The sequence below is a fragment of the Gigantopelta aegis genome, chromosome 12 (assembly GCF_016097555.1).
Source record: "Gigantopelta aegis isolate Gae_Host chromosome 12, Gae_host_genome, whole genome shotgun sequence".
Classification (NCBI taxonomy): Eukaryota; Metazoa; Mollusca; class Gastropoda; order Neomphalida; family Peltospiridae; genus Gigantopelta; species Gigantopelta aegis.
Genome location: NC_054710.1, coordinates 41,613,062 through 41,630,876, shown reverse-complemented (window position 1 = coordinate 41,630,876; position 17,815 = coordinate 41,613,062). Strand labels below are relative to the sequence as shown.

At 37.2% G+C, this 17,815-nt stretch overlaps 1 protein-coding gene and 1 long non-coding RNA gene across 2 annotated transcripts in view; both read left to right on the top strand.

Moving 5' to 3' along the window:
- The window catches only part of LOC121386519 (hemicentin-1-like), a 107,395-nt gene that overhangs the window by 9,289 nt on the left and 80,291 nt on the right, over nt 1–17,815 (top strand). The window lies entirely within an intron of this gene.
- LOC121386523 overlaps nt 15,790–17,815 on the top strand; it is a 6,863-nt gene continuing 4,837 nt past the window's right edge. The window contains exons 1-2 of the long non-coding RNA XR_005959671.1: nt 15,790–15,888; nt 16,392–16,469. This is a non-coding gene — a long non-coding RNA (uncharacterized LOC121386523). The remainder of the gene's footprint in view (nt 15,889–16,391; nt 16,470–17,815) is intronic.

The window sequence follows — 17,815 nt, the reverse complement described above, 5'->3', positions numbered from 1 at the left end:
TCTTGTAGTAACAGTCCTCGTAGTGGCGGTGCAATAGGGATGACATCTCCAGTAAAGGATATCCTCTGAAGTGGCTGTCATCCTATAGACAAGAAGGCTATTAATAGAGAATTATGGATTCAACCACTTTGTTGCTAAATTCCCATTCGACTCTGCATTGTGCAGAGATACGGCCCTAATTACGTATTACTACTGTTTTGTCGTTCAGATTTACTACAAAGAGGGCTTTTCATATATGTTTTTAATATTTACTTTTTCATTATAACTCTTCATTTTGTAGATGGTCCAGACACCGTAACTTTCAGCTCGACACCACCAGAGCACATCAACGAAGGTGAAAGTCTTCGAGTGACGTGTATTGCTGAATGTAAACCAGGCTGCTCTTATTCCTGGACATTAGGGAATCAGCAGATTGGAACAGATCCTGTAAAGCTAATTCCAAGCATCAAACGAGAGCAGTCGGGAAATTACACGTGTACTGTCAACAACACCGCTACCCGGGACAGTAAAAGAAAGATGTTTTCGCTGGACGTTTATTGTGAGTGTTTATATTCAATCTCAATCATCACATGGTAGTAATTCAAACTGTAATAGCGACGCTATTTAATAATAAATGTATTAAGCATTTAGACTAGATCATAAACTTTTGTTTTCTTCCCACAATGCGCCATTTGGATCTTGATCTTAGTTTAAAAAATCTAGGTCATTACCAAAACTAGTACCCATTAAATCTTAGTATGTAAACACAGTGAAACATATATATATATATATATATATATATATATATATATATATATATATATATATATATATATTAGATAGATAAATAGATAGATATAGATATATAGATAGATAGAGGTGTGTGTGTGTGTGTGTGTGTGTGTGTGTGTGTGTGTGTGTGTGTGTGTGTGTGTGTGTGTGTGTGTTCAGCAGACCTTACTGACCTGACATCACGTCCCAGACACTGAACTGAAAATCTCCTGTTGAATGTTTTGCATCTGTATGTTAAAACAGGCATGCCACTATAACGAAATGCGTCTGTCAAATGTCATGTGAATAGGTATAGTAGGTTCGAATTCTGCCAATTGACGATTTGTTTTTAAAATATTAAATTATTGTGCGTCTGTTTCTTTGTTCCGCCTGACATTGATTTAAATCTTCTGTTAAATGTGATGTATCTGTATATTGAACAGACACTGAACTCAAAATTGTTTATTTAATATTTTGCATCTAAACGTATATTAAACAGACGACCTGATAATGGACTGAACATCTTCTGTGCTAAATATTTTATACCTGTTTGTATAACCGACTAACCTGATACTGGACTCGACATCTTCTGTAATAATTTGTTTTGTTACACACCAGTATAAGATATTGCTCATGCCATAGCAATAACTCAATATCTAACTAGTGTAATACGAGTTACACTCGTATTAGTGTGACGTGGGCGTGACGTAGATCATGTTCTGACCCAATTCGCAACCAAACAAAAAACAGAAAAACCGTGTAGTAGGTCTCGACATCTGCTTACTTCTGCGTTGTGGCTTCTTTGCAGTTGGTTTGTAATAAATGAAATGCTAAACAACCTTGCCTCTCCTACTATTTTTATGAAACTCGTGAACAGTGATGGTATCAAAACTTTTCACTCGTTTCCTAAAAATGCTATGACAGGCAAGCTCTTTTAGTATTCTACATGTAAATTCAACTAATTTGATAGTGGTTTCAACATCTTTTGTGCTAAATATTTTATATATGTTAGGATATTCAACTCACCTGATATTGGACTCGATATCTGTGCTAAATACTTTATATCTAATTTATATTCAACTGACTTAATACTGGACTCAACATCTTTTGTGCTAAATAATTTATATATGTTTGTATATTCAACTAACCTGATACTACACTCAGCATCTTCTGTCCTAAATAGTGTATATATGTTTGTGTGTGTGTGTGTGTGTGTGTGTGTGTGTGTGTGCGTGTGAGTGTGTATAAATACATACATACATACATGTGTGTGTGTGTGTGTGTGTGTGTGTGTGTGTGTGTGTGTGTGTGTGTGTGTGTGTGTGTGTACACGTATGTGTGTATGCTTGTATCTTTGTATATAAAACTAATATTTATATGGACTCAACATCTGTAGTAAATATTTTATATATGTTTATATATTCATCTAACTTGATACTGAATTTGAACATCTTCTGTGCTATATATTGTGTATGTGTTTATATATTCAGCTAACTTGATACTGGAATCAACACGTTCTGTACTAAATATTTTATATCTGTATATTCAAGTGACCTGATAGTGGACTCTACATCTTCTGTGCTAAATATTATATCTTATATATTTCTACATTCAACAGACCAGCAACAAATCACTTCAAAATCATTATTTGTATATTAAACCAACTTGATATTGGGTTCAGCATCTGAGCTAAACATGTCTTATCTATTTATATATACAAGTAACTTGATCATGGACTCAACAACTGTGCTATATATTTTATATACGTTTATATGTTCAGCTAACTTGATACTGGATTCAGCATCTTCTGTGCTAAATATTTTATATTTGTTTATGTATTCAACTAACGTTACACTAGAATCAGCACGTTCTGTAGTAAATATCTTATATATTTCTACATTCAACAGACCAGCAGCAAATCACGTCCCTCACATTGAACTCACAACCTTCTGGAGTGACAGTCACCGAGCGGACTGTTGTGACTCTGAAGTGCGTGGTGGATAGTAGTCCGGTCTCTGACATCAAACTCTTCAACGGCTCGTACCCCATCCACGAGGTATTCAACTCCAGCACCACCGAGTACAGCTTGGGGCAAGTTGAGTGTTTACACACCGGAGAGTATAGATGCAAGGGCAGAAACAGAATATGGCATGACGTCAGCAGAACGGTGAAACTCGATGTGATGTGTAAGTTGAATTGTCTCATGTTAAACTATAAACATCAGATGCGTGTGTGTGGGTGTGTGGGGGGGGGGGGGGGGGTTCGCAATCCGTAGCGTTCATACATGTACTAAAGGGGATCCTCCAGCAATTACTATTTGTTCTTTAACATCAGTGATATGCTGGGGGCGGGACGTAACCCAGTGGTAAAGCGCTCCCTTGATACGCGGCCGGTTTGGGATCGATCCCAGCCGGTAGGCCCATTGGGCTATTTCTCGTTCTAGACAGTGCACTACAACTGGTATTTCAGAGGTCGTGGTATGAACTACGCTGTCTGTGGGATGGTGCATATTAAACATGTTTGACATCCAGTAGCCGATTATTAATAAATCAGTGTGCTCTAGTGGTGTCGTTAAACAAAACAGTAATATGCTGTGAAGATCCATGTCACATGTAAGTTGAATTGGTCCATGTTAAAGCATAGACATTAGATGCAGATGGGGAGGGGCAGGAGCAAACCTTAGCGTTCAGACATGCATTAATGCCGACCCTCCAGCAATTACTATGTGTTTTCAGACATCTGTAACATGTACGATACAGCAACCCGTAGTGCACAACAAAGCAACCGTTAGTTTACGACACAGCAACCGGTAGTGTACGACAAAGCAACCTGTAGTGCATGAAAAAGCAACTGGTAGTGTACGACAAAGCAACCGGTAGTGTATGACAAACCGGTAGTGTACGCCAAAGCAACCGGTAGTGTACGACACAGCAACCGGTAGTGTACGACAAAGCAACCGGTAGTGTACGACAAAACGGTAGTGTACGACAAAGCAACTGGTAGTGCACGACAAAGCAACCGGTAGTCCACGACAAAGCAACCGGTAGTGCACACGTTATAGCAAATCCTCCAGTAATTACTGTGTTGTTTTCATGTCTGGGTTTTTTTGTTGTTGTTTGTTTTTGTTTTTTGTTTTTTTGCTTTTTGTTTGTTTTTCTTGGAAATCAGTAATATATAACATAATGTCTACTTTGTAAACTGGCTGCAATGCTGTGTTTTAGGCTCACCGAAGATAGACCATCGCGTTCCATTCCCGGGTACATTTCACGCAGCATTATTGAGTGACGCCACTCTGAGTGTACCCATTATAGCAAACCCACCAGCACGATGTAGCTGGTTCAGACTACAGGACAATGGAGACAGACAAGTGCTCGGAACAAGCCGTCCAGAAGTGGTGTCTGCTGCATCTGGTATTGGGAAGTTTACGCTGAGGAAAGTTCAACTCAGAGACTTTGGAAGCTACCAGGTGGTTGTGTCCAACGGTGGTAAACTGGGCGATCTCGTGCTGAACCTGACGCTCACTGCACAAGGTATTCTCACCACTTTGGTACTATTAGTCCCCTACCGGTCCAGCAGGAGGGAACTAGAGGTTTCATTACCGTCCTTCTAACTGTATGTCTGTGCCGCCGGTATAGGCTACTCCTATCAAATTAGAAGCCAAATATTTTCTCCATTGACAGAACAGAACATACCAGTGTACCTTGATTGTTTTACAAGGTTTCAGTTAGTGCCTATTAACTGGTGCAAAACTGGTCGTTGTATTTCTCTTGGGGGAAATAAATATCAAATAAAATGTTAGCCAGTCGAATTGTTCGTGACGTAGTGTCGTTAAAAGGTTCGTTCATTCAATCAATCATTCATTAATTCATTCATTCGCAGATCCAGCTGTTAAGTCTGCTTTTGGTTTGCCTCTTGCCAGGGTTGGTGTGCCTTACACTGATTTTAAACATAATATTAACAAATATTTCTTTTTAACTTCGCAAGATGACTGGAACAGTGTGGTGGTGAACAAGCTTCATTCTGACAAGATAGTCTTGGGAGAGTGACAGTGTCACGGGGATCCTATAATACCCGTAACTGAATGAAACACGATTGTTCAAACATCTCTCCTAACTGTATATCTATAAGATCTCTGTGTAACAGGCAGTTATACCCGCTGTGGCTCGTCTCTAGGTATGATCAGAGATACGATCTTATATAAAGTATATATTATTACAGCACGTTTAGTTCACTAGAAAACACAACAAAAACACAATACACTTTGGAATCTGTATTAACCTACGCTGACAAATGTACTGCCGCAGTAGTTAATTAATAACAACAACAATAACAACCCAGAACTGATCACTTAATTAGTTAATCTCTAGGTGTCTAGTTTACACAATATGCTAATCACTTCACCGTGACACAACACCCACACGTGTGATAATTGAGAAACGCTAACACACACACGTGTGATAATTGAGAAACGCTTCCAGGGGAACTTAATTAATAAAGGAATTACAACTCTATTCCTAACTGGTTAATTTTTAATTAACCCTAACTACTCATTCAATAACCTTGTAATACAGACTTAATACTGGTACCTGTCACAATAAAGACAATAACCTACAGTTTACCTAGGTCCTCTAGGATGACTGGCTAAGCTTTATATATATATATATATATATATATATATATATATATATATATATATATATATATATCAGAACGGTGAGCCTACAGAATACTGCGTCAGATGATCGGCAGCACCGTCTAACTAATATTGGTATAATACAGTATTAAAATATTTAAAGTCACATCAATCACATCAAGGTTATACACAGAGCAGAAAATATATATTTACCAAAGTCCCGTCTGAACTAATATAGATCGTTCAGTGGACGGACAGCCGTTCCCCTGGATACTTCCAAAAATGTTTCTCCTCGATATCTCTAAAACCCTAGCTATTTATTCAAAACTCTCAGAGACAGCGAATATCGCCTGGGGGTACAAGGCGGTACCTCACGTATCATGTGGATTTTCCACAGCCACCATGCCGGCATATTTTTCTCTGATCGTCAGACTGGCTGTCGCCATACCGCGAGCAATCCCCTGGCCATAAACAGCACTACCGGAGATATTACGTAACTACTAGCCACATGGCTCCGCACCTGGGCTGGGTGTGTATTAGAAGTACAGCTCGATGACCGTCGCGCAAAGGTATCACGTAACAAGTTGCCCATCTGGGCTTAAGTGCAATTTGGAACTGCACACGGCCTTCTAAAACAATTAATATCGCCACAGGCGAAAAGAAATTAAGAGCATGTACCGTCACAGACAGTCTTCTTACATGCGGCGCAGGAAGGATGAAATAGTCATGTGTCGTGCTCGCATTGGTCATACATACTTGACCCATTCATTTATTATGAAGAGGGATCTCCCTTCACAGTGTAACCTCTGTCCGTGTACTCTGGCTGTGCGGCACATTTTGGTAACGTGCAATCATCTGAAGCAAACGAGTAAAGAAACTTTTGGTAGAAAAAATATGATGGGATAATTTCGATTTTATCCAAAACATTTTTTGTTAAAATTCTTACGATATGCAGAATGTTATTACAAATTTTAAATTTACTCACCAGGTCAGGTCAGTGTTTAACGTGCACATTCCGAGAAAGCTGTTGTAGCGCACGCCTGTCCTGGCCACAAGTGCCGGTCTCTGCCGGCTCCTCCGTCCAGGACAGGATTTATTCACCTGCCCACTGTGTTTTATATTGACGTTGATCATCCATTCACGTACTTACCTTTGTTTGACGCCAGACAGCCGATGCATTTTTCATGTTGGTGTGTCGTTAATCATTCATTTATTCGTTCATTCGTTTATTCATTCATTCATTCATTAGATAATTCCATTCATTTATCCGTTTATTTCATTCATTCACAACCACCACCACCACCATCATTATCATTATATCCATTGGCGTCAATAACGACAACAGCGCAATAGTTGTTTCTTCGGTGTTAAAACATCCTAAGACGCCTGAAGGCTTTCAAAGGGTTTTATGGTAGTTATTTGCTGCCACTGCAATATGTTTTTACTAAAAGATAGTTTTTTGATGGCTTAAATTTAATATTAAAATTTTGTTATATTGTTTACACCACGACTGGTATATCAAGGGTTGTGGTATGTGCTATGCTGTCTGTGGGGTGATGCATATAAAATATCCCTTGCTACTAATGGAAAAATATTGCGGTTTCCTCTCTAAGCGTATTATGTCAAAATTACCAAATATTTGACATTCAATAGCCGATGATTAATAAATTAATGTGCTCTAGTGGTTTCGTTAAACAAAACAAACTTTTTATATATATATATTGTTTAGAACAAGGTGTGTGTGTTGTTGTTGTTTTTCGTCCTTATGATTGATTTTATCTTCTTTCGTACGTACAACAAAAACTATATTTTAAACAAAATGAACAATGACTGCTACAGCCATTGGCACACGACTTCAAAATAATTAGATATACAGACAATCCCATTCTAAACAATAAAATGTGTAATCTTGCAATGACTGTAAACTCGGGAGTCAGGAATGTCTCTGTAAGGGATATTTCGCTGACATACATGATCTCTGTACATATTTGTACATCTTCGTGGTCACTAATAGTTATAATTTTCCGCCACAACGAAGGTCCTCCAAGTATTCCATCTCAGTTCAAAGCGTGGAGCGACGATCCACACTCGGTGCGTCTGTCGTGGATGGAGGAATTTAACGGAGGGGCAGCGCAGATGTTCCTTGTCCATTACATGAAACACAAGACCAAGGAGGCGGCGAACCGCACCGGACGCTACACGGAGAAAGGTCTGCACGCCAAACACACGGCGGTGATACCACAACTAGAACCAGACACTCGCTATCTCGTCAAGGTGCTGGCGTATAACGTGTATGGATACATGGACTTTACTGTGGAACTTGGGGTTGTCACCGGCAAGTATCTCTCTCTCTCTCTCTCTCTCTCTCTCTCTCTCTCTCTCTCTCTCTCTCTCTCTCTCTCTCTCTCTCTCTCTCTCTCTCTCTCTCTCTCTCTCTCTCTCTCTCTCGATATATATATATATAGTTATATATATATATGTGTGTGTGTGTGTGTGTGTGTGTGTGTGTGTGTATTTATGTGTGTGTGTGTATATATATATCATCATTCAAACCTTCCATACATCCATCCATCCATGTATGTATGTATGTATGTATGTATATGTCTATCTGCTAATCTATCTATATCTCTATCCATATACTTATCTATCCATATACTTATCTATCTACACATATACTCATATCTACATCTATCCATCTGTCTATCTATCTATCTATCTATCTATCTATCTATCTATCTATCTATCTATCATATATATATATATATGTTATGTCTGTCTGTCTGTCTGTGTGTGTGTCTAGAAATGGCAAACACTTTAAAACTATATACATGTACCTACATACTGCCTCACTGACTATCTACATGAGCATGCAGCGTCATACATGCATGTTTGTTTCAATTCCAAGCTTGTCTATGTGTTACGGGGAGATGTGAAGTATTGATGGACTCGGTGTTGTGGAAAATTTTCATTTTAGTTTTCTTTGAAATAATGTATGACCCTAAGAATGGATCTACGGGAGGGGAGCCGCCCCTTCACTCAACAACATTTTCAAGAGCTACTCTTTAGAGCAATTTGTGGTAATTATAATCATATTAAAGTCCATTTTACAAATGCAAAACGTTTAATTGAAGTGCTTTGTTCATGAGTTGATCCACATGCCCGTTTGCCCCTGTGTCCTTTCGTGAAATATATTCTTAACCTCTTACTAGAAAACTAATTTACACTCAGTGCTCTGTTTTTATTTCAGCTGCCATACCAGATCCGTTAAACTCAGCAGGCGTGGGGGTAGCCATTGGGTTGGCCATTGCTGTTGTCTTGGCGCTCATTGTTGGAGCAATTTGCCTCCTTTACCGACGAATCAAAACAGGTGTAACATTTTGCCTTGCTTATAATTCGAAAGGGGCGGGACGTAGCCCTGTGGTAAAACGCTTGCTTGGCGTTCATACATGTATTAAAGGGAACCCTCCAGCAATTACTATGTGTTTTTAGACATCAGTAATATGCTGGGGGTGGGACGTAACCCAGTGATAAAGCGCTCCCTTGATACGCGGTCGGTGTGGGATCGATCCCTGTTGATGGGCCCATTGAGCTATTTCTCGTTCCAGCCAGTGCAGTACGACCGGTATATTAAAGGCCGTGGTATTTGCTATCCTATCTGTGGAATACTGCAAGTAAAAGAGCCTTGTTGCTAATAAAAAAAAATGTAGAGGGTTTCCTCTGTAAGACTAGATATCAAAATGATTAGCCGATGATTAAAAAAAATCAATGTGCTCAAACGGTGTCGTTAAACAAAACAAACTTTAACTTTAACTTTTGCTACTAATTCGAGGGGGTGGGGCGTAACCCATTAGTAAACCTCTCGCTTGATGTACAGTTGGTTTAGGATCGATCCCCGTCGATGCCTCCATTGACTTTCTTCTCGTTTCAGTCGGTGTTCCATAACTGGTGTAACAAAAGCCGTAGTATGTACTATCCTCTCAAGTGGAATACTGCATATAAAAGATCCCTTGCTGCTACGTATTATCTGGGTGGTCCTTAACCACATGCCCGTTGTCATGTAACCTAATTAAAATGTGTTGAGTGATTTGTTAAACAAAAGCATTCCTTCTTTCCACAAAGGGGGGTGAGACGTAGCCTAGTGGTAAAGCGCTCGCTTGATGCACCGTCGGTTTGGGATCGATCCTCGTCAGTGGGCCCATTGGGCTATTTCTCGCTCCAGCCAGTGCACCACGACTGGTACATCAAAGGCCGTGGTATGTGCTATCCTGTATGGGATGGTGCATATAAAAGATCACTTGCTGCTAATCGAAAAGAATAGCCCATGAAGTGGCGATAGCGTGTTTCCTCCCTCAGTATCTGTGTGGTCCTTAACCATATGTCCGACGCCATATAACCGTGAAAGAAATGTGTTGAGTGTATCGTTAAATAAAAACATTTCCTTCTTCTTCCTTCCACGAGCTCAGTTGCAAATCATTAATTGGTGACTGCTTGTATGTATTACCATGTCTCCGTACTGAATATTGGGATCGATCCGCGTCGGTGCGGCCATTAGGTTATTTCTCAGTCAAACCAGTGCACCACAACTGGTATATCAAAGGATGTGGTATGTGCTATCTTGTCTCTGGAATGGTCCATACAAAAGATCCCTATGGGAAGATTGTAGCAGGTTTTCTCTTCTGTCAAAATTACCAAATGCTTCACATCCAATAGCCGATAATTAGTAAATCAATGTGGTCTAGTGGTGTCGTTAAACAAAAAGATTAACTTTCGTAACGATCTAGCTCTGTCAGTAGAGCGTTCGACTGAGGAGCCGAGGTCGAACGGTCGAATCCCACCGGTGGACCAATTGTTTTTCTCGTCTCAACCAGTGCCCCACGACTAGTATATCAAAAGTTGTGGTGTGTGCTGTTCCGTATGAGGGGAAATGCATATAAAATATCCATTGTTGCTCAAAGGGAAAATGTTCCGGATTTCGTCTGAAGACCATGTCCGAATTAACACATATATGACATCAATGTGCTCTTGGCAGGGCAACATATTTTAGGTTATTACACGTTTTACTGCTGATTTGCATGTTGTTTAAAATAATTTACATGTGGGTAACTATTTTGGAGAATCCAATGTATTATTTTTCGTCGTAGTGTTTTAATAAGGCGCGTATTCAGAATTTTTAGGGGGAAAGAAAGTTGTATATTCGGGGTGAATGCAATTTATGTTATGTGGGGAATTGCCAGACCGTAACATAAAATGTGTTTTGAGGGAAACAGAAGAGCGCATACCTCAGAAACTAGAATCAGCGGTTATAAGTCATACATATTAATGTTTTACTGAGCCATTAAAGGGACATTCCTGAGTTTGCTGGAATTGTTAAGATGTTATCGACTAACAGAGACCTTTTGACGACTGTAATTACATATCAAATATATTTTTCTGCATAAAATATTATTTGCTGTATATTAAACGTGTTTCTGATCTTTCTAATATTCGTACTAGGTTAAATTTTATTTTATTTTCTAAAATATATGTTTTTCGTATGTACGAAATTATTTGTAGACAAAATGTAGTTTTGGCTTCTTATAAATATTAAGACGACCACAAACACACTGAATATACAGGAAATGATATTCTAAATAAGAAAATATATTTAATATGTAAGTTTAATCGTAGAAATATTTTATTAGTCGGAAACATCTTACAATGCAAGAAACACGGGAATGCCCCTTTAATGATGCGTTTCGTTCATTTAATAATTTAATCATTTACTTATTCCGTTTCCAGGTAGTGTACATTTATCAAGCTCTCGCAAATCCAGGTAATGCTTTTCAAAGTACACATCGCACGTGACATATATTAATGTAATTCAGTTTTAATTATTTTAAGTAACTATATTGTTATATTTATTCATACGTTGGTTATTTTGATATGCAAAGGTATTTTCGTTTTATTAAATTATTCACAAATAGTAAAAATCAAAACAATTAAAACAATGAATTATGCAGTAAGTATAAGCGGAGTTTTGTGTGTTTTGTGGGTGTGGGTTTCTTGTTGTTGTTGTTTTTTTTGGTGGGCTTTTCTGTTTGTTTGTTTTTTTTTGGATTGGTTTTACTTTATTTTGAGATTTTTTGTGAGTTCTTTTGCTTGTTTGGAGTATTTTAGGGTTTTTGGTTTTAACTTATACTTGTTTTGTTCGGGGGGGGATGTTGTAATTTTATCAGGTGATGGACTGATTGGTTGATTGATTGATTGATTGATTGATTGATTGATACACTACTTACAAAGCTTTATTTGTCTTATTATTCTAGAATTTCTCGCATTGAAGTCGTAGATGATGATCCTCTGGAACAACAAAGTTAGTATACAAATAGAAGAAATTCCTACACCCCAGGGATATACATTAATATAATGTATAAACGTTAATAAATATTGTTTTGAAAACATTCATACAAATATCTTCCAGACATTCAGGTTGCTAAATACAAATATTGTTACGTCAAGTCATACCAAGATAAGGTATTTTTAATCAATTGTTACAACTTTTATATGTATTATGCCATTGGGTGACAAAACATAAAATTATTAATATCATAAGTATAGTTTGATATGGCAACATAATACTTGTATTACATTACTGAGAGCGTACTTTGTGTTTTCATAACATGACTGGAAAAAGTAATCTTCATACTAAATAAATAATAAATTTTATTTTAATAACAAATTAAACTTAAGTGATTGGTGATTTATACCATATTAAGTGTATTAATGTGATATTTGTTTTCTGTATTCATTATAATACTAGGTATGAATGGGTGATTATATTATGTTTATTACAAAAACTATATTGCGTAATATATTTAATTTATTAAATGAGGTATTCATTCACCAGTAATTAGAAATCTTTTTATTATGGATTTGTGTCATATTAACTACATAAACTATAAAATAAGAATGGACAACTTTATTTGTATATGTATTATAAAATTGGATTATATAATGGATTGTTAGATGTCATAGGCCTATTATATTGCTAGTACCCGGTATTTTTTAAATATTTATAAAGGTTTGGCTTACCTTTATATGTCATACATTCACTACATATCAACTTCAAGAATGGACAATTTATTTATTATATTTAATATAAAACTAGATTAAATAATAGTTTATTAAATGAAGTATTCCATCACTAAATGAATCAAAGTATGTGGTATGTGCTGTTCTGTCTGTGGTAAAATACATACATACATATATATCGTTTGACGGCATCAGCGTACTGAAATAAAGTGTCAAGAACATCCAGTAGCCTATGATTAATTAGTCAATCTGCTCTAGTGTGTTATTAAATACAAACAAACCAGTAGTATCGATTGATTTGATATAGTCTTAATTCCTATTTTTATATTAACTTATTGACCGCAAAGTCAGATTTAGTGTAATAAAGGTTCGACCATTAATTTAGGTTCCACTATGGATGATTTGGAAACAGTTTCAAATCTGAGTTCTTCCGCTGGAACAACGCTAGAGCCTGAAAACGAAGGGATCAGCAAATCTGACAGCAAAACGCAGCTCCAACAAGGTATACTAAACTTTACCCTGCTATCAATTTGCGTAATGGCTCGCCGTGATTTTCAGTCATTTCGTGAAATGCCTGGAATGTTCAGTCATTTCGCGTATTGCCCGGTGGCCACAGGCACTTCTCGAAATGACTGATTTGTATATATATATGTATGTATGTATATCATATGTATATGTATATGTATGTATGTATGTATGTATGTATGTACATGTATGTATACATACATACATACATACATACATACATACATACATACACACATACACACATACATCAAATAAAATATATAGACATTATAGATATAATTATTCTAATTATTAGCATATGCATGCATACATAAGTAAATGCATATATGTACATAGACACACACATATATACTTTACAAATATGCATTCTCGAAGTTGCAAGTGACATATTTCTTTATGTTTTGTATTTACCAATGATAAATTGTTGCAAATTAATCGACACCACATTATATTATAATCTTTGCTTAATCAACTGCAGACAACCAGCCGTCAGAGACACCAAAGCCGGATGCAGCACCCGGGACCCCAGAGCAAAACCCTTATGATGATCTTGAAGATCCGAATAAGAAAGGTATGCAACGTACATAGTTGCGTACCGACACACCTGCACACCCATCCATCCATCCATCGCTCATTATACAGAGATACATGTATTAGTTACTTTAGCGGGAAGATGGGGGTCACATGCACCCGTCTGATTTATTTTTCTAATTTACATATTTAATCCTGGAGATGTCTAGCAAACAAATGTTCCCATAAAACAATTCGTGCCTCAAGGCTTCCCTTTGGCGGCCAACTTGGCAGCAATAATCAGCATCACACAGAGACAAAAGATCCCATGTTTCAGTGTAATTTTGATCGTTATACAACTTGCAGACTCCCATTTTAAGAAAACCAGATGATCAAGTGAAGGCCCTGCGATTCGATCACGTACTTGTGTCCAGTGGATCTGTTTTGTTATACTTTGTTTACACGAGGCGTCAAACAAGCAACCGCCACAGGAACCAAGTGCATCTGATGTATCTCGAAACACAGAGGAAAGTCCGTACGATGTTCCCCCCAAATTTGATGCACCTGTATCAACAGAGGAAAGTCCTTATGATGTGCCCCCAACATATGATGCCCCTGGATGAACAGACGAAAATCCTTATGATGTTCCCCCAACTTCTCACTTCACTGAAAAAGGTACAGACAAACAGGCACACAGTAGTAGTAGCAGTAGCAGCAGCAGTAGTAGTAGTTAAAGAAGGAGAAGAAGAAGGAGGTACCGACACACCCGCACACAGTAGCAGTAGTGGGAGTAGAAGAATTAGTAGAAGATGAAGATGAAGAAGAAGGAGGCAATACCTGTGACGTGTACCAGTATCGTGTCACATGCCAGAACTAAGTTCTTTAACACACCAACTCCATCTATCGTCATCGTCATAGGCTACACTACCAGGCGACAATCGCGAAAGAAAACCCATAAGGAACATGGGGGTGGGCAAGGGCGCCTGTTCCCCTATACATGAGGAAGACGTACGTTTTTTGTTGTTGTTCTACTCTATATACATCAAGATAAATATATCACAGAGGAAAGTCACATACACACACACACACACACACACACACACATACACACACACACATACACACACACATACATACACACACACACACACACACACACACACACATACACACACACACACACACATACACATATACATATACACATATATATATATATATAGTTGTGGCCGCGTCTCAAGGATATGAACAATGTCTAGAGAATACAAATAACATTCACAGATGACAAAGGAAGAAAGGAAGAAATATTTTATTTAACGACGCACTCATCACATTTAATTCACGGTTATATGGCGTCAGGCACAGAAGACAAAGCCGAAGTGTTCCAGTTTTCAGAATTAGAAATTTATTTAAAAGTTAATGTTCACAGGTACGTTTCCAACAGATAGATCTCTTCTTTTCAGCTCTAGTTATATTAAACCAATGAGGACTGCATCACCAATAAATGTAAACAGCTTGCAGTTGCTTATAAATATTACATCCATAAAGCAAGTTAATTAAGTAGAGATGGTAAGTTAATAAAATTTACTTTTATTCCAGTGTCAATTTAAATGTATGTAATGTAATAAAGTTGGAAAGTTGGACACGGGGACATGTCTTTAATGTTTGCTTGTGGGAATTAAATAAGTCGAAGACCGCAAGGCCAAAACACGGACTTCAAACAATAAATTAACACATTTAGCGATCGTAATATACTAATATCCCATAAATAAATTACGGCAACTATGTACAAACATAGTTTCATACACTATAAACATATTTGGAAATACAACTAAATGTAGATCGCATTGTGCATCCAAACGATCGCTAATAACAATGGTTACGCAATTCCGTTTTTGTCTATAGTGCGTGACACGACAAACTGCACTACTAAGAATTTCATTAAACAGTAACTGTAATAAATGGCATAGTTCCAGACATTAAAGAATAGAAGCACATTACTACTAAATGTAAAAATAAATATTCTGTTTTGTCCAATATCAAAATTACTTGAGAAAAGTCCATGTCACAGCACAGTTAAGAAAATTGTTGGTACAGCCATGACAATATATATATTAGATGTAACCTGTGCTTATCACAGAAAAATTTAGATGAGACAAATATTTAAATCTATAGATAGATGGATGGATGGATGGATGGATATAGATACCAGTTATGTGCCACATTCCAGTAGCATATACTGTCGTATACCAACTCCATCTATCGCCATCCAAATTGTGTTATCCTTTATTTAGGTGAGGCGCAGGACAAGAAACCGCCACATGAATCGAACCCGTATTCTGCACTTGGAGCCAGAGAGGAAAAGCTGTATGAGGGTATTGGAGACCAGACCAAAACAGGTATACATCACACGTACATTTTTACGAATACATACACACGCACGCACACACATAAACACACAGACAGACACACACACACACACACACACACACACACACACACACACACACACACACACAACACACACACACACAGATATATATATATATATATATATATATATATATATATATATATATATATATATATATATATATATATATATATATATATATATTAGATGTAACCCGGGCTTATCACGGAAAAGTTTAGATGTGACAAATATTTACATATATAGATAGATGGATGGATGGATGGATGGATATAGATACCAGTTATGTGCCACATTCCAGTACGATGTACTGTCGTATACCAGTATGCCAACTCCATCTATCGCCATCCTCATATACAACCTTGCGACAACACGAGACACCCGTGTAATGTATGGGAATGGTCAAGTTGACTAACGTGGATCTGATCGTTTACTGGTGCGCTGTGTATATTTTATTATATGTATACTTAGGTGAGGCGCTGGAAAACCCGTCACAGAAATCGAACACTTCTGGTTCAGTTGGCAAGAACGAGGAAACTCCCTATGAAGGTACACTGGCGTTGCCCCCCCCCCCCCACCCCCCCCCCCACTTTTTCTTGATCCAATAGCAGCAGCGATGGTTCACATATATATATATATATATATATATATATATATATATATATATATATATATATATTCTCTGAAAAAGTAACATTTCTTGTCCTGATGCGTTTTCCAGAAAAGTATTGCCTACTTTAATTCAGGGTTTTTGTTATAGTGAACATTAGTTACATAAAATATGTTGCTAGAATAGCCCCTGTCCCATCACGTTATTCACTAAAAATTTACTTTTATGGTAAAAAATAGCCATTTTTGCTTGTCCCCCAAGCACTTAGTCCAACTTTTTCTAATGTAAAAACTTTATTATATTCAACTCTAGCATACTTTTTTATATTATACACCGAGCATTATGATCATGGAAGGTGATAATATAACCAAACACATTATTTAGTCATTGTATTTTTTTTTTATTGCCTAATAATAACCTTGTCCCTCGGGTTTTTGTCTGTCCTGTTACCAGACAAGACATTTGCAAATAATTTTGTCTCCCTGTGGTGTGATGAAGATCAAAAGGGTTCCAAGGTCATTTCCTGTCCAGTGCCATCATGCAACCATGTGCTAAAAGTTGATTTGAGTGTTGAAGTCTTCTAAAACAACTGGTAAGTTTCTCTGGTTGATGTGTACTTTTTTCAGATGTCTGTCCTGTTAGTGAACAATTTGGACCCAAAAAGTCGTTTCTATATTTTGTTACTCCAAGGGAATCTTGGAATGTGAGATTGAAATTTAATTTAATTATGTCAATATGTGAAAAGGAGAAGTCATTGCATATAATTCTAGTTATGTAATTATTTGTCTACCCTGTTACTGTCTGTGCTGTTACCGAAAAAAACGTTACAGCACAGACGTATAAAGTAACAGGACAGACACATTTAATAACGGCACAAACAATTAGTCAGACAAAAAGCTACTTTATCACAGTGTAGTTGGTAAATATATATATACATAGTAGGTGCTCAAAAATAGTGTGTACACTAGCGCTATTCATCAAGCGTTCCTATTTAAATATGGATGATGAATTGGAGGAGATTTCATAATTTTGCAGGTATGAAATAACGGCACAGACATATTGTGTCAACAGCATAGACCTTTGATGACAAATGAAAGAGTTTTCAATCACAACAGTGTGTATAATAGACAACAGTTGAATACAATACATTTTGGTCTTGAGACAGTTGCACATATGTATATAATTGACACCTCACTTGGGTACATTAATCTTTTCTGGCTTGATTGTTTATTTTGGTAACAGCATAGACATAAAACGGTAACAACACAGACATTGTATGGAACAT